The 18,414-nt window shown below is 42.2% G+C and overlaps 1 long non-coding RNA gene across 1 annotated transcript in view; it reads right to left on the bottom strand.

The window, feature by feature from the left end:
- Nucleotides 1–4,294: 4,294 nt before the first annotated feature.
- The window catches only part of LOC139828388 (uncharacterized), a 200,715-nt gene continuing 186,595 nt past the window's right edge, over nt 4,295–18,414 (bottom strand). The window contains exons 5-7 of the long non-coding RNA XR_011739916.1: nt 11,641–11,764; nt 8,640–8,734; nt 4,295–6,126 (exon numbers count right to left, since the gene is read on the bottom strand). This is a non-coding gene — a long non-coding RNA (uncharacterized lncRNA). The remainder of the gene's footprint in view (nt 6,127–8,639; nt 8,735–11,640; nt 11,765–18,414) is intronic.

Below are 18,414 nucleotides of genomic sequence, written 5' to 3'. Positions count from 1 at the left end.
TCACATATAGAACAAAAGACAGAGCAACTCACAAGGTGGGTTTTTTTTTCACTAATCTTCCTATGACAATGCAATATTTAATGAATCAATCAATGTTAAGTCTCTAGGCAGGAGGGTTCTAAACTTACTGTCATAAGTAGGCATTTAATTTTGATTTACCGAGGTAGTTACTGCTTATTAATCGGATAACATTATGAAAGCTGAGTACGTGTATGTCAGTTATACGTTAATTAGTTAGTATAGTAAGAGATACTAAATAGCACTAGAAGCTGCTTACACGTCCCTTGAATAAATTTAATTGCAAGGAAAGAAGTTCAGGAGCACATTTTCCTATATGGGTATCCGTTGATTAAATTTAATTGCAAGGAAAGAAGTTCAACAGTACATTCTCCTGTATGGGTAACCATTCATTTGAAAAACAAATTGTCCTGGTATGGTTCTTAGACAGAAAATTATTTCTTCAATTCACATAAGTAGTAGATAGAGGATAAAACTGTACACATAACAAATTTCAAGTGATTTTTTCTTCTGACAGCAAGTTCATCAGGTATATACAGGAGAATCAGAAATGTGATTTAAGAATAGTTTAGTTGTAAAGTTGGACATCCCATGTGAAGGCAGAATCAACCCCAACATCAGGTTTGACTCTGGCCAGCCACCCCACACCACTTCTCGGTCAGGAAATGGTCTGAGACTCGGGCATTTATTCCCGCTGGTGAGAAGTTCTGTAGCCACATTACCTTGTCTCACTTTGACCACCACTCTGGTTTATGTTCCCCCTTTAGCATGGGTTAAAATAAACTTTCTTAATTTGGTAACAGTTTCGCAAATGGCCTTTGGAAATTTGACTTAAGCAAGGGTATTATGTCTTTGAAGGTAACCACATATTTTCACTTAGACATCATGTTTAAAGTATTCACTGGAGCTGAATGTTATTCCCAAGGACTAAATTCAATTATTCTCCCAGTGATACCCTAAAGCCACCAGGTAACACCTTAGTGAAAAGGTGGCCACCCTGCCCAGTCCATATTTGTCCTCCTTTGACATCTCCTTGCCATCTACCCCACCGTTCAGTGAGAAAGTCAGCACCTCTCAGTGCACACACATCCTGCAGAACGTAAAAACAAGTAATAGCCTGTGTCAGATGGTGACAAATACAGTTCAAAGTACCATTATCACTTGTTCTCATGGCGATAATTAATCCCATCATCATTATCATAATGAAAAACCATGTTCAGAAGACGCTGATTGAAAAACTCCAATATAAAAAAATACAAGTCATTCACTGCCCTATCAACCTAAATGATTCTTACATTTGCTGTTGATTAGCGCAGTGCCTTCCAAATAATTTTTATGCTCCAATCCAAACTTTTCTAGTGTTCTTATGTTTCACTTCATGATTTTTTTAAATGTTCCACTCTAGCATGAAGTGCTAGGATCGCACTTTTGTTCATTAATTTACGATAGATCTTTAATCAGAATATTTTCCTGATTTTTCTCCTCTCCCAGTGATATGGTAGCAAAGAAAGAAAGAAAAATAAAAAGAGGAAGAGAGGAAGAGAGGAGAGGAAGAGAGGGAGGAGAGGAAGAGAGGAGAAAGGGAAGAGGAAAAAGGGAAGAGGGGAGAGGGAGAAGAATAGAGGAGGAGACCTCAGTCTATGAAAATCAAAAAGACATGGCTTTAGGAAGTGAATTGGCGTAACGCCATGGATTGCCCTGCCCCTTCCCATCAGGCAGGATCATAGAATCATTTTGGTTGGAATAGACCCTCAAGATCATCAAGTCCAACCATTCCCCCAGCCCTGGCACTGCTCCATGTTCTGAGAACCTCATGTCTCTCTGTCCAGCCCTCCAGGGATGGTGACTCCAGCACTGCCCTGGGCAGCCTGTTCCAATGCCCCACAGCCCTTTGGGGAAGAAATTGTTCCCCAGATCCAACCTCAACCTCCCCTGGCGCAACTTGAGGCCACTGCACTTTCAAAATTCAATACAGGCTCTCATTTTAACCTTTCATGCATCTTTCTGTATTAACAGTCTGAACCTAAGAAATAACTCAAGTCTATCACACATAGACTACTCTTCAGTGAGGCTGATAAGTCAACTCTAGCCTACACTAGCTAAGCATTCCATTTTTATAGGCCTCAAATCTTCCTCCAGTTTTAAGATCGCAATTAGACTGTGTAAATATGAAATGAGGTGTCTGAAATCACAGGACATTATACACCACTGGGAATATGGCCCTATCTATATTCAGCCGTATGTACATACAAATATCTATGCAATGCTACTTTCTAAAATCCTGTACATCAAGAATGTTTCTGAAATATGTGCTGCACATACCATGTAGCTATATTCTATAGCAATATACGCATTTGGAATGACCTGATATTGGTTGAAATTAAAGGGTTGCACTGTAAATAAAGGTAGATGAGTTGATTGGAGTGGCCACTTCTAGCATTTTATCTGTTCTGAATATATTTACTCACTTGCTGCATGGCTCTCTAGATATGCACAATAATTATGTGACAAATTAAAAAGGGGCACGTAATAAGCTTAAGTCATCGTAAATCATATAATAAGCATCTGAATGAGAAAATTTAATAAATGATATGTTTTTACAACAACTTTATCGCCTTCCATTAGATCTATAACCCCCTAGGACTTGTTCTAATATTCTCAATTCCTAAGTACACATCTTCTATTAAAAGAAAACAACAACAACAAAAGCAAAGCACAACTCACCCTGCCAGGATGTGTTTCTTCCTCTCACTTTTTGGTTTGGCATTTTCTCTTCTGTGGCCAGAATTCAGCCTCCAGCCTGTGGCGATTTTGGATGGAAAATGGTTTCCTTGCCCCATGTTTCTCATCAGCATCAGCAAGAAAGCGAGTGAATGGGTGAATAGGACAGTCACAGGGAAAGACCCCCTTGTCCATTCTTACTATGCCTTCTTAAAGCAAACAGCTTGGGTTTATGGTTCCTCCATCCTATATGAACACGTTACACACTGAATTTTCAGCCAGTGAAACAGGCTGAGAGTTTCCCTTTGTGAGAGCTGCGACTCCAGCTTAAACCCAACAAGCTTCCCCTATAAAAACTGATGCACATATTGCCAAAAGAAGTTTATTTTCCTGCAAACAGTTTTGTTGCAGCAAGAAAGAAACCCTTTCCTTGCTTACAGTTTTCTAGCACGTTTCCCAGCAAATTTGCCTTTAGAAAGAAAATTACTGTTTCTCTAATAGAGAGAACACACTGGGATTTAGACCATCTTCTCGCCAGCACTCCAATGTGACTTTGGACAAATTACTTTTAATCCCACGTTACCTAGGTGTCAGAATCGATCTTATTTAACAATTATGATAATTAACTTGACAGAGAATGCTCATATTCCAATTACAGTTTTTTTATGACATGAATTTAGAGGGCACCCCAATCCAAAGAAATATCAGACTATAGGTAAATTAAATGATCTAGGGACCGCAACGACAGAAGTAGGATAACATTTAGTAAGACGAAACTGCAAATTCAGGAATTTAGGGGTGAATAATCAGTATTTTTGCTGACAACTTGAACTTATTGCTTGGAAATGGAGGAGGAAAGCTAAGTGCTGACTATGAGCTACTGATGCAACGCACCCATGAAGATGTATGGCAGGATAGGGAAGGAATAGTGTTCTCATTACAAATAGGAATACTGTTGTAGAAGGTCATGTTAGCACCATGTTGGGATTATTTGGTGCTTCTGATTGTCCATACACAGCAGGAAAAGTCATCAAAATACAGAGAAAGGATATTGAGGCCAAAGTCCAACCTCTCTTAAGCGATGAGAACAAAACAAAAAGTGCTTTATTTGGTCCAGCAAAATGAAGGAAGGCTGGGGTTAAAACTACTTAAAATCACTAGACAATGCTGGCACAAATATAAATAGGCATTCACTGGCTACAGATAAATTCAGACTATTAGAAGAATATGTCTAAGTGACATTTTCAGACAGGAGAACGGTTCCCCCACAGTAGTACTGGAGGCAAACAAATGACCTGACTTTAAATTAGAGTGGTCACTGTATGAACCCAGTTCCATCGCCTGCTTGCCTGGAAAAGTCAAGGACTGAATTTGATAGCCCAGGCCACCACTTCAAATCTGTCGAGTATTTCTAGTCTGTTTAATCCTATTGGAGCCGAGAGCCCAACACCCTTGGAGTCGCTCGAAAATCCCAGGCAGAAACAAAAGATGTGACCATAGGAGTTGAGTGTATCGGTTTTATTAGCACTTGTTTGAGTTGGATCTGTCACCCTGGAGAGACATCTACATTCCATATGTATCCTCATAAGGCCCTATTATAGGACTTCACACGTCTATAAATACAGAAGCATCACAGATATTACATACAAGCACCCATATAGGTTACAGATACGCACATGCTCAGTATACAAGAATGGACTTCAAAATGTCATGTACATGTATGTTTGACATTCTTAATGTTATTATCACATTAAACAATAACTGTGTGTAAAGGATCATGTTTCTTTATTTCCGCTAGTTTGAAATACAAGTTACAGTCCCTCCATTTTGCTATCCAGCCAAACAGCACGGAGAAAACAACATGTTAAACTAATTTTTCTTATACTAAAACCTTTCATCTTTTGCAACTAACTCATCTGATTTCCATGATCATAAAGAACTGTATAATATTAAATTATAACAACAGCAATCAAAAGCATGGGGAGCAAGAGGATTCTCGATTGCGGCCCATGCATCACTCAATATCTCCACAGAAGAAGAGACTGAAAAGCACATCAATTCACACAACTTCCTCCCAGTGCCCATTGTCTTTTTCAGTTCCTAATGATGCTGAAGTGTCTCCATGATTAAAATTTAGAGGTTTCCCAGTAACCAAGTAATTTGCCCAAAACTCCTTATCTAGCACTCACCATGAAGACTCTGATTTTAATATACCATTAATCAAGCTCCAGCCAAGTTTACTACTGATACTTTCAATTATAGAAGAACTAACTTCATTCTTCTCAGTGTGTCAGTGAGAGACCACTTCCCTGATTAGCCACAGATCCTAAAAACAGACAGATAACACGGCTGGGTTTGATGCACTTTATTGAAGGAACTATTTGCTGTGAATTACAAATCAGTAAACAGAATTGGATCTCCCTGTTCAGCCAAACTTCAGCCAAATTTTCAGCCATACATATGCTATTACAATAAAAAAACATTAGCTGATTTCAAGTTTTACAGTGCACTAATAATCTGCGATTTGATTAAATGTAAATTAATGCGATGGTGAATCTAACAGGCGAGTTCTAAATATCAGCACAGCTCACAACACAAACATTTACACAAATGCGCATGATGCGTGCTTAATTTAAGCATATGAATAGATCCACAGTCTTCAATAGGACATCTCATGCTCTAAGTGATGCACGTGCATAAGTGATTGCAGGATCAGTTATCAGAAAATGATCCCCGGTACAATTTATAAGAATTCCAACAGATTGCAAATAGCTATGATTTGTCACACAACATCTGGTCTCTTCTCTCCGCAATCAAATGGACAAATGGAAATAACAATACAGACTGAGAAATCGCAGCTTGTAAAAAACAATTAGAGGGAAAGGGACGCGTACCTTCCCCTGCCAGAGTGATGGAATTTGCACAGGACTGTCTGGCTGAGCCAACAAAGAGTCAGCATTTGTTTGAGCTCGAGTGCGATTTCCGCAAAACAAGGATTTAATTCCAAAGTTATTCCCCCAGCAACAGCCGACACACCAGGAAAGCCTCTGGGAACCAGGGCTGCAAGTCCTGTTGGTGCCCCAGCGAGCTCCAAAAGCTTTACCTGTTCTGCAGGGCCAACCTGCAGTGCATCTTCATCACATCCAGACAGGTGAGGTGGCGAAGTGGCTGGACAAAATGGTGAGCTTTTATTTAAATATATCAGTAAAAACATTCCAACGCACTTAGTTCTGTATGCAACGGACCATCAGGTAACAAGGTTTTTCGTTCGACGAGAGATGTTACAGCACTTCCAGTCATATTGCAAGAATTCTCTCAATGGGGAAATGGAAGGGACAGGTAACAATTAACTTGGCCGTGATGCCATGGTCATGTTGTAAAAACCACCTGAGGGTCACATTTAAGAACAGCACAAAGCTTAGATTTATGCAGTACAATTTAAACCAAAAGGATATATAAGAATTTTTAGTAAAAAAATAAAAAGTATATACTCTGCGATACCAGTAAATGAGATAGATTTTCATTCCCAGCATTATTCAACGTCTCTGCTGACAACCTGGATTATTTGGCTTATCTAACTAAAAATAAGTTTTATATTTAAGAAAAGAGCAATGATACAATTCCTTGAACCATCTGAGTTTACCACCATTCAAACTCAGCCTTCACATAGAAGTTGGCATTCTCAACATTAAATAAAGTTCTAGCTCAGACACGTTGTGAGGCGCCTGAAGCCAAATTCCCGTGTCTCTTTAAGTCAAGGCCACAGTTTATGTGTAGAAACCTGTTTTATTAAGAGTATAGATATTTAGGCAAGATAACAGACTCCTTTAGAATGTTGTCCAAAGAAACTAAAGATTTGGGTGGTTTTTCCAGAGGATGAGCAAACCTGCTCCTTTGGGGTGTCCAACCTCACCGGGAACCTCCTCTCAAAAATAACAACCCAAAACTCATCACATCTTTGCAAACCGTGAGGACAAAACATTTAGGCAAGAAACTTAACATTTTTGCTATTCATCCAAAACAAACTTGTCAGATTTCTACTGCTCACTATTTAGGTTTTTTTCCTCTAACAATAACCAACAGTGTAAATTGGTAACGTGCACCAAAAATAAAACTATTGGTCTTTGACAATTTTTCATGAAGTTGTATTTCATCCCAAACACAGTAATACCTTTCTGCACGATTTACAACGTTAACCAATTCTTTTCTGTCAACTAGCAATTTTTTGGCAGATCCCTTTTGCATGATTCATGAAGGACCAGTAAAAGGCTAATTGTTCAAATTAATTTGCGTAAATGACTAAGCAAGAGATAACAAAATTACATCTGCACTTGTTTGGCAAAGATTCAATAGCAGCGGCCCTGTACTGCCAGCTGCTTCCAGACAACACTCTTGCAGAAATTAAAAGCTACAAATATTAATTAATACACTTTTTTGGTACGTTAATTTGCACTGAAAGGTTCCGGAGTACAAAACTGCTGAGAAGATGAACCATGATAATTAGAATTAATGGGATGGATGCATGTTTTTTGCAGCTGAAGTTTTAAAAACCCATGAATGGAACTGGGAACTTGGAACTGACATTCTCATAAATCTCTATGATAATGCCACTATTAGTATTAGAAGGATTAAGTGCGGTGGCTCCGGCGTTATCCATCACATGACAGGTTGGATCCCATCTGTCACCACCGCAGCTCAGACATGATCGCTGTCCTTGAGGAAACCCTATGGAAAGCTTGGGGAATTCAAGGAATGGTGGTGCCGGGCGGCAAAATGAATCGCTCAAACCTCTGACTCTCCACCAGAAATAATGGCCGGTGCTCTGTACTTGTCAGCTTAGTGCTTTAACAAATACCCCGACTGTGGTATCTGTGTTTAAGTTAAGTTAAGCAGCCTGAATTATAGATAAATCAGGCCAGGAAAAAGAACAGTCAAATGTCACAGATTTTTATCTTTAACTCATTACTGTCTTTATAGGTTGGATGTCTCTGGAACTGTTTTTAGTGATGTTCACCCCACTAATTCTGCATATTCTAGGGCAGTGAGCACCACTGGAGCACTCCTCAGTGCGCCTAAATAACAATTAATTATTACAACAAATCACTAATGAGACCATTTACCTACTTCACAAGGTTATCATGATGCGAATCCCCTTCTATATGGAAATGCCGGTGCAAGAAAACAAGATTTTAGATGCATTCTGTCCTGAAACTTCGCCTGTCACATTAACTTCATATTTTGTCTTAGAGCTTTACAGACTTTCAAAAAAATATCGCATTTTTACATTAGAAAAATACAGGGACACAGATGCAGCAAGACTATGCTACCTATTTTACTAATTAATTTTTCAATGCTAAAATGAGTCATAGAAAAGGAACTTCTGAGCTTTTGAAGGTGAGAAATTATTTGATACCACTTTGAATGATACCTGTGTAAATGTGCAGTGTAAACCAGAAGGCACTAGGGAGGTCAATGGTGGCCAAAGCCGCCCCAAAATCAAGCCTGCACTAACAGCTGAATTCGATCCACTCAGCTAAAAATTTTGCAGAATAATACATATATTTTTAGTGAATTTTGTAAAACAATGCCAGCAAAGGCAGATGATCAGCAACGTAATTTTATCACCCATTTTCTAGCATCCCATTTTCATAAGCTACCCATGTTATTATCCCTTTACTCTGAACTACAGGATGATTTTCTTCTCCTACAATGAGGTAAGTCTGCTTCTACCCAGCTTTTATTCATCACCCAACCAAATAAAAAAACCCCAACTTATTATGTCCCATTTCTGATGGCATCATTGAACAAAGTAAAAAGTGCTTCTTGACCCCGCTCCTCAGCATCTGGATTGTTAATATCGTGCAGTCTGACTGCTCACAGCCCACAAAGTCAACACAAACCTTTCCGTCTGCGGGCAGCGGATCAAAGCCGGAGCACAGCAACTCCTCTCTTGCTCCCTAAACATGAATTTTCACACCACATCCAGCAGAAAAGCCTGAAAATCACAAGGTGTATGTGTCTTTTAGTCTATCTGTATAATAATAACAAAAATAGACTATTATTTATTAATTATCACGTATGTGAATACTTTTTTCTCACTGATACTGTTAGATTTACAGTCCAAAATATTACCCAGGCGGGCAGCAACCTCCGAGCCTCAGAAATTAATGTATTTTCCCTTTCTGCACTCTGAAATCACAAGTATTTACCCCTACGCAGAGATGTGAGATAAAACTGCTCTGTTGGCACGCAGCTGTCACACGGAGCAAACTATTCCAAGAGGTTTTGAGGCAAGTAATATCAGTGATTAAAGAGGAAACTGAATCAGCTCGTGAACCACAACACAGCAGATAACGTAGGAGAAGAAAACAGGAGAGTGGCGAAAACAGAGCACAGCACCGAATCAGTTCCTAACTACCTAAATATAAAAGAAAATTCAGGGGGAGAAAAAAAAAAAGGATATTTTACATTTCCGTAGCAGCTTCCACCCAAACAACCTAAAGCACTTTATTGTTGCTTCTGTAGGTTACGATCTCTAAAATCCCAGTGCGTTAACCATTAACACTGGAGTTTTGCAGACTGGAAAACGGAGCAGAAAGGGGAAAAAAACGACTTGCCCAGGGCACAGGAAAATGAAGATGCAAAGGGAAGTAGCATCCCAGCATCCGGGTCCCAGTGCTGGACCAGGATGATGGTCCAGTGCTGGACCACGATGCTGGATGAGGATGCCGCTCCCATTGCTGGACCGGGATGCTGGTCCCAGTGTTGGACCGGGATGCTGGATGAGGATGCCGGTCCCACTGCTGGACCGGGATGTTGGTCCCAGTGTTGGACCGGGATGCTGGATGAGGATGCCGGTGCCACTGCTGGACCAGGATGCCGGTCCCACTGCTGGACCAGGATGCCGGTCCCAGTGCTGGACCGGGATGCTGGATGAGGATGCCGCTCCCATTGCTGGACCGGGATGCTGGTCCCAGTGTTGGACCAGGATGCTGGATGAGGATGCCGGTCCCACTGCTGGACCAGGATGCCGGTCCCACTGCTGGACCAGGATGCTGAATGAGGATGCTGCTCCCATTGCTGGACCAGGATGCCGGTCCCAGTGTTGGACCAGGATGCTGGATGAGGATGCTGGTCCCATTGCTGGGCCGGGATGCTGGTCCCAGTGTTGGACCGGGATGCTGGATGAGGATGCCGGTCCCACTGCTGGACCAGGATGCCGGTCCCAGTGCTGGACCGGGATGCTGGATGAGGATGCCGCTCCCATTGCTGGACCGGGATGCCGGTCCCAGTGTTGGACCAGGATGCTGGATGAGGATGCCGGTCCCACTGCTGGACTGGGATGCCAGTCCCACTGCTGGACCAGGATGCTGAATGAGGATGCTGCTCCCATTGCTGGACCAGGATGCCGGTCCCAGTGTTGGACCAGGATGCTGGATGAGGATGCTGGTCCCATTGCTGGGCCGGGATGCTGGTCCCAGTGTTGGACCGGGATGCTGGATGAGGATGCCGGTCCCACTGCTGGACCAGGATGCCGGTCCCACTGCTGGACCAGGATGCTGAATGAGGATGCTGCTCCCATTGCTGGACCAGGATGCCGGTCCCAGTGTTGGACCAGGATGCTGGATGAGGATGCTGGTCCCATTGCTGGGCCGGGATGCTGGTCCCAGTGTTGGACCGGGATGCTGGATGAGGATGCCGGTCCCACTGCTGGACCAGGATGCCGGTCCCACTGCTGGACCGGGATGCTGGATGAGGATGCCGCTCCCATTGCTGGACCAGGATGCTGGTCCCAGTGTTGGACCGGGATGCTGGATGAGGATGCCGGTCCCACTGCTGGACCAGGATGCCGGTCTCACTGCTGGACCAGGATGCCGGTCTCACTGCTGGACCGGGATGCTGGATGAGGATGCCGCTCCCATTGCTGGACCACGATGCTGGTCCCAGTGTTGGACCGGGATGCTGGTCCCACCAGGCAGGAAGGACCTGGGCACAACTTTTTATTCTCATTACAGCACATGCAGTTGGAGAGACTGCCAGAGATCACCCTGAGCAATGAGTAGTTTGGTGCCCAGGGAATTTGCCTGAAATATAATTATCACCTCTATGCCGTCTCATTAAATCTAAGAGTAATTGTGGTGGCTATCTGATAGCGGTGGTTCTAATGTGAATTTTGCTGTCTATCTCTCTATATTTGATCAGCACACCGGACCTGATGGAACATTACAAAACAGGCATATGTTTTTGGCAAAAGTTTTGGCTTTTTCAGTGATGCTGTTCTTTCTCACTTGCAACTGCATCATGAAATAAATTCCTGACCATTTCTGACACTGAAGTTCACACTGAGAGCAACTCGAAGATGAGGAGCTTAATTATGAACTTCCTTTAGGCTGTAATAATAGACCAGCATTACTAAAATGAGTACTTAGATTTGCATTTATGGGCCTTTACTGAAACCATTTCCTTCCCTGGAGACAGTCCTTTTTTTTCCCATCTCCTCAGTCTTATGTCCCAGTTCAGGGCACCAAACATGACTTAGTTTGCTTGAGGCAGAAACTGGAAGTTTGTTCAAGTGTCACAGGATGGTTCTAATCTCGACATTTGCTACAGCAAAAATTAAAGCAATGTGGATTTTAAATACAAGACTGTCAGCAATTCAGATATGCCTCATCTTCTTCCAAAAACATCCTTTATATTTAGCTTCTGAGGAAGATCTGGGGAATATTAGATGTCTCCAGAGATCTAGCAGCAGAGAGTAGGCAGCTGTCATCCAAATCAGGGGGAATTTGTGCCACAAGACAGGTAGGAAATAGGTTACAGTGGTCAGTGGAATCAGCATAAATAAATAAATAAATAGATAGATAAATAAATATATATAGATATAAAACCACACTCACTCACCTCCCGTGCTCACAAATGCTACTGAGGTTCTCCACAGATGGATGAATGAATTTTGTGGATGAAGTTGATGGCTGATGGATCCCTTCTTGTCAGTAGATTTCTCTGGACTTCCAGAACACAGGCACTGCGAACACACACACACACACACACACACACACAATATATGTAAAAGCAGATACAAAAAACAACCACATTGTGGGCACTGTGGGTCTATAACGCTTGGTTTATATGGTTTAATTTCAAGAAAAATATTCTAACACACAAACTGAAAAATCCCGATGGCCCCTGGTTGGCTGTGATCAAGAGGTTTCCCAGTGTTAGGTGCCCTTACCAGGCAGTGACTGAGAAACTCCTGAATAATGCCTTATTTTGGCTTTTGGTACTTCCAGCTCATAACTCCTGCAGACTGGCAAGAAAATAAATCTATTTCTGAAGCCTCCAGGCTGTCTGGAATACTCTGAAACACCTTTCTGTATGGGTTGGTTACTCGTGGGAAATTGTCTAAGTCCACATTGACCACTAGAGGGAAGTCAAAAGTGAAAAGCTGTATTCCAGCAAAATAAAGAGTTAAAGCCTTGACAACAAATATTAGATTCATCAGACACATTAAAAATATATATATAAAAATAAAGGAAAAAATAAATATGAAGTAAACCACCACAAAATTAGAATATCTTTAGCACTGATCTCACATCACAGGCATCTCTCAATGGCTCTCAGAAGCATCTCCTGGTGGCAAAGGGATGGTGCTAACTCAAGATTGAATTCAGATATGGACAATTTAGATAAGGACAATAGGAAGCATCTTTGAGAGCACATTTACAGTGTTCCAGTGGAAAGCCTTACCCTCGACTGACCAGCTTGGCCTCCACAAGAGCACTAATGGAGCACGTGTAGGCTTGTTTGAGGACAATTTCCCCATGGACTCGGCAGGAACCTTCCCAGGGCTGCTTTTCTTTACTCACTTTCTTTTGTTTTCCCCTTAGAAAATCCAATGAATTACAATATAATAACCTGCAAACATACACAATAGCCATGTTTTTCCCCCATTCCTGTTCCACAGCAGCACCTGTTTTCTGCTGGTTTACCAGGATTTTATGGAGAACCCCAGCGACTCTCTAATGTGCCCTGTTTGTTATTGCTGTTCCAGAGCCACAGACTATATATAGGACCAGCAGTACCTGCAGTATAAAGCACATTGTTACACAAAGCGTTTGCAAATACACAAAATCTGGTTTGGGCATCCAAGCAAAGGCTTAAGGATAGAATTTTTAAAGTGAGAAGATACAGTCTTTCATGAGATTTAATGCAAACATCTCTGTATCTAACATGGTGCTCCTAATTTCCTCACCAATTATTCAAAGACCGACCAACCAACCCTACAACGTGACCGAGCAATAAATGAGCACTTGGGTTAATGGAGTTAACCTGCACTACGCCCATCAGTAGTTGCATCCCTTCCATAACCACCACTGGCATCGGCATTTCTTTCTGAGTTATTTTATTTTCCACATTTCACAGAATCACAGAATCCCAGAATGTCAGGGATTGGAAGGGCCCTGGAAAGCTCATCCAGTGCAATCCCCCCATGGAGCAGGAACACCCAGCTGAGGTTCCACAGGAAGGTGTCCAGGCGGGTTTGAATGTCTGCAGAGAAGGAGACTCCACAACCTCCCTGGGCAGCCTGGGCCAGGCTCTGACACCCTCACCTCGAACAAGTTTCTTCTCGAATTTAAGTGGAATCTCCTGTGTTCCAGTTTGCACCCATTGCCCCTTGTCCTATCACTGGTTGTCACCGAGAAGAGCCTGGCTCCATCCTCCTGACACTCACCCCTTCTATATCTGTAAACATTAATGAGGTCACCCCTCAGTCTCCTCTTCTCCAGCTCCAGAGCCCCAGCTCCCTCAGCCTTTCCTCACACGGGAGATGCTCCACTCCCTTCACCATCTTGGTGGCTGCGCTGGACTCTCTCCAGCAGTTCCCTGTCCTTCTGGAACTGAGGGGCCACAACTGGACACAATATTCCAGGTGTGGTCTCCCCAGGGCAGAGCAGAGGGGCAGGAGAACCTCTCTGACCTACTGACCACCCCCTTCTAACCCACCCCAGGTACCATTGGCCTTCCTGGCCACAAGGGCCCAGTGCTGGCTCATGCTCACCCTGCTGTCCCCAGGACCCCCAGCTCCCTTTCCCCTATGCTGCTCTCTAATCGGTTGTTCCCCAACTTATACCTCCCTCTAAATGTCCCCACCGTGCTTTGCGTATTTTGGTTGCTGCTGTAAAAAAGGAGTAAAAAAAAAAATATCAGGCCAGCAGCCATAAAAAGTGAAGCCCTCTGTTTCTACACAGAACAGATATAATGTGTAAACCGACGAGCTGCCTTGATCCGAGTAGCTTAGGCCGTATCAGCCCCGTTCTGCAGGACCAAGCCAGAGGGTGGCGAGGAAGAAATGATTTCTATTTGTGCATCAGACATCCTAATTCCCTCATGCACAGTTTCAATAGAAAGAGACACCAAGAGCTTTCGAAATGTGTGGCTAATTATACATCTCATCAAATGCTCAACACTTACAGTCGCGATGAGCACAAAGCACTTGTCTCCTCCGCCACCTATCCCCTTCCCGGGTTATCCTTTTTAATGGTCTCTTATGTAAAGAGAGTTGCCCGCTTAAATATTTGAAGCCTGGCACTTTAAAAGATTTAAAGTATTTTAAAAATGCAGAATAGATTTATTTTTTTTTGTGCTGTTATCATTCACGAAAACCTTCACTGATATTTTTTTTTTTTTAATTTTTTTAAATTTTTAATTAAAAAAAAAATCCTTTTGGGCTACGAATGCCAAGTTTTAGCCCAGAGGGAATATTTATTACAGATATAAACCCCTGGAAATCAGAGTATGTATACATATACTACAGAGCCTGATAAACCCTTGACTGTGACACTGCTACTGAGGGCTGCTATAATATCTGATGACAAAACTGACAGATTACTTCTGATGAGAACATGGAACCCTTTTTGTTTTTAACTTGACCCTGAAGACATGTCATAACATTTGTAATATCGGCAATAAAGTGTCAGCGATACTGCTGTAAGACTGCTGGAGCTTGGAGTTAAGCATTCAGTTTAGTGCTCCTACAGCTTTCCATTTAAAATAAAAAAGACTCTTAATTTCCTTTTGGACAGTCCAAACCTAGCATGACTACACTGATTTGTCTTGGTAAAAACGAAGCAGTAGTGGGGAACACGACTCCTGGAAAAGAAACCCAGAGCAACAGAGAAAATAGAATAAAATAAACCTATCAATCGCACCTACAGAAATTTAAGATTTACAGTTCAACAGAAACCATCTTAAGAAGGGATTGCAAAAAGTGAGTGTCAACGACCGCCTCAGTCGCCGGGCTAACTTGATTTTAGTTGCCGACGAACTAACGTTTTACTCCAACCTCCAAGCTACGTAAGGTTCATGAGGTATTTTAATACCATTTCAAGAGAGATAAAAATGTCAATAACGTCTCCCATTCCCTGTAGTCAGATGGGTTCCTTGGAGACCAGCCATTCAATTAGAGGATGGTCTCACCCACCCCGTTATCTCCCACGCATCGTTCTGTCCTGCTGTTGAACCACATTAGTCATGATGACCATAAAAAGCCTCATCTCGCCATGGATAGGACATCTGCTCTTTGACTTGGAGATGGTATTTCCAAAGATGTTCCGTGCAGACCAGGAAAGAGCAGCCCCGCTTCTCCAATAAACTTGTCCCAAAATTAATAGCTTGATATAAAAGTAAGCAGCAGGCACAAGTCCGTGAAAGACAATATTTTGCTGCCACTAACAAGGGCTGATTTCTTTGTCTAAGTGTACAATATACCAAAACTAAGCTTTATTTCCCAAGAGATGAAATACTTCATTTATTTGTGTAACTTCCTCAGACTTTATATTCTTGTGTGTTTCAGGACTTCAGTAGTTGCCTTCTTGTAATATTTCAGCTTTTAAGCTGTTTTCTTGCCTCACTGAACTCACATAAGATACATCTGAAAGCTTTAGTACAAATTTACTTCGAATAAAGTCTTCAATTCATTTTCATGGCACCAAAAAGACAGCTTTAATAACTGCAATGACAAATAAACTGGAAATCATTCCAGGCCTTTTCACTTAACTGACAAGTAGAACGCTCTCATAATGAGCCGCAGGTTTTACGTTTTCTCTTTGACCATAATAGCTTCATTTAAGAGCGTCAGACCCTGACACTTCATCATTTATCTACATTATTTCTCATCTTCTTTCAAATAAATTATGGAATACTAGACTGAGCACATAAAAACAAAGTGACTTGTTATCCGTAAACAGCAAGATAAATTGTCCAGAAGTTCCTCATTTAGTTCCTTTTAAATTTAAGGGCAAGTTATTGGTCGTACCTCTTTTTTTCCTATCCCAATTTTTTGCATTTTTTTACAGCCATCTTATTCTGTTGCCAGTGGCCTTTGTGCAGCCATCCAAAGCCTGATGATAGTGCAGAAGGCATAAAATAATTCCATTATCCCAAGGTTGGACAGGGTAGCACGGAAAAGAAAAAATATTGAAAGAAAAAAATCAAATAAACAACTTACACGGATATTTCTCGCCATCTGTAAAATTCCTCACTCGTAATACATCTTGTCATACTAGCAAATGTGACACATCCAAAGTAATGAACAGCGGGGCTGTAACCGTCCTCGCCTTTGGAAAGATCGCTCTGATATTTACCATCGGCAAATCCCCCTTCCCCGGTGAAACACATTAATTCTTGTCTTAGAGCGCCGTTGAACACGTGGAGTTCACATTTATTTTATTTTAAAGTCATATGGTCTGAAACACAATTAGCAACGCTGCGTTTATATTTTAATTATTAGCGACAAATAAAATGAAGAGAGGCTCAGTTTAATAACACGGCGCGTTTCCATCACGCCTCCCACTGTGACAAACCACTGACCGTGTCTACCCAACATCCCGGGTCAAGTCCTGAACCAAGATCTGTAAAGCCACACCGGTGGCCTTAAACAGCCATCAGAACATTTAATCCTGCCAAGAGAGGGATTCTTTGGGAGACTGGTTAAACTATTGCTGTTTCAGAGGGGGAGAAATAGAGACACAGCATGTCTGTAATAGGATTCTGAAGGCTAAATCTAACACCCACAGTTTCAACTATAGATTTTAAACCCGATATCTCAAGATAAAATTAAACAAGCAAAAACTAGGTATGAAGCCTTTTCAGAATCGTCCTTCTTATTACTTGGAAGGTTTTCTTTAACAAGATGAGGCTTTTGTCAATGGATTCCCTGTGTACTCCTCATCCCAAGAGTGAGTGGCTCTCACTGCCATCCTTGAGAAAACAAGGAGCTGAAAAGAGCCTCAAAAACTCAAAGCACTGGGAAAGGACAACTCACCCAAGTGACCCAGCTTGGTTTGAACTTTGAGTTTCGGTGGCAGTGTTGAACTTCTCTGACCAGTGAGCTGCACTGCCATTCATGTTTAGACATGGGGATGTTTCCTGGTGTAGCGCAAACAGTCCCAAGCTTTGCGTGGTGCTCAAGACTGGTGAGCGGAATCACAAGTTTTATTAACCGGCCGGTGAGCAATCCATGCACAAGTTGCTCCAAGCCTACAGTGCAGAAAGTCACCTGCGTATCAGTGTTGTTCTCACCACAGAGCTATGGAAGTCCAACATTCCTCATGCCCAACCCCACAGACACAGAATCATAGAATCATTTTGGTCAGAAGACACCCTCAGGATCATTGAGTCAAACTATGACCTAATTCAGCCACTAAACCATGTCCATGAGAACCTATCTAAGTGCCTTTTGAACCCCTCCAGGGATGGTGACTCCAGCACTGCCCTGGGCAGCCTGTTCCAATGCCCCACAGCCCTTTGGGGAAGAAATTGTTCCCCACATCCAACCTCAGCCTCCCCTGGCGCAACTTGAGGCCGTTTCCTCTGCTCCTGGCGCTTGTTCCTGGGGAGCAGAGCCCGACCCCCCTGGCTCCAAGCTCCTTTCAGGCAGTTCAGAGATCAGAAGGTCTCCCCTCAGCTCCTGTTCTCCAGCTGAACCCCCCAGCTCCCTCAGCCGCTCCCATCACACTTGTGCTCCAGCCCCTCACCAGCTCCGTTCCCTGCTCTCAACTCGCCCCAGCACCTCCAGGTCCAGCTTTGCCCAAGAAAATGGTGTGGTCAAGGACTTCTCATAGGATTGCTCAGCACATTTAAAGCCAATCCTTGACCTGTTTGATTTTCCAGGTCACTTTTCTTTCAAGCTCTTCCCTTCCTGCTGTTCTCCAAGCTCCTGGTCCTGGCACTGTGGGCACGCAGCCATCTTGCAATTCAATCGTGTTATCTGTGCAGTGCAGGCAACAATCAAATAAAGACAAAAATAAGAGTTTAAGCTGAGGTTTCCATCAGTTGCAATTCTATATACATAACATTTTAATTATATCTCATCTCCAGTGTAATAGTTAGAGATGTCATTTGATACAGCGCTTTTTTTTTTTTTAATTTGAAAAATTAAATCTAACTAAATTAGCAAAAATAAAGTAGTAAAAGTTAATTGGGAATTATCTACTCCAAAATAACTCTTACTGGTAAATGCTTTGTGTGCTTATAAAAGGCTGATAAATATAATTGTATTTATGTAATGAGTATCATGTTTAATTTACTGTACTTGGTTGTTATACACCATTTTATGCAGGCCTCGTAAGTGAGCTTCAGATTAGTGCCTGTATTAAAAAAAAAAAACCACAATCA

The sequence above is a fragment of the Patagioenas fasciata genome, chromosome 7, assembly GCF_037038585.1.
Source record: "Patagioenas fasciata isolate bPatFas1 chromosome 7, bPatFas1.hap1, whole genome shotgun sequence".
Lineage (NCBI taxonomy): Eukaryota > Metazoa > Chordata > Aves > Columbiformes > Columbidae > Patagioenas > Patagioenas fasciata.
The sequence above is the reverse complement of the archived record's forward strand: the minus strand, read 5'-3'. Positions and strand labels throughout refer to the sequence as shown.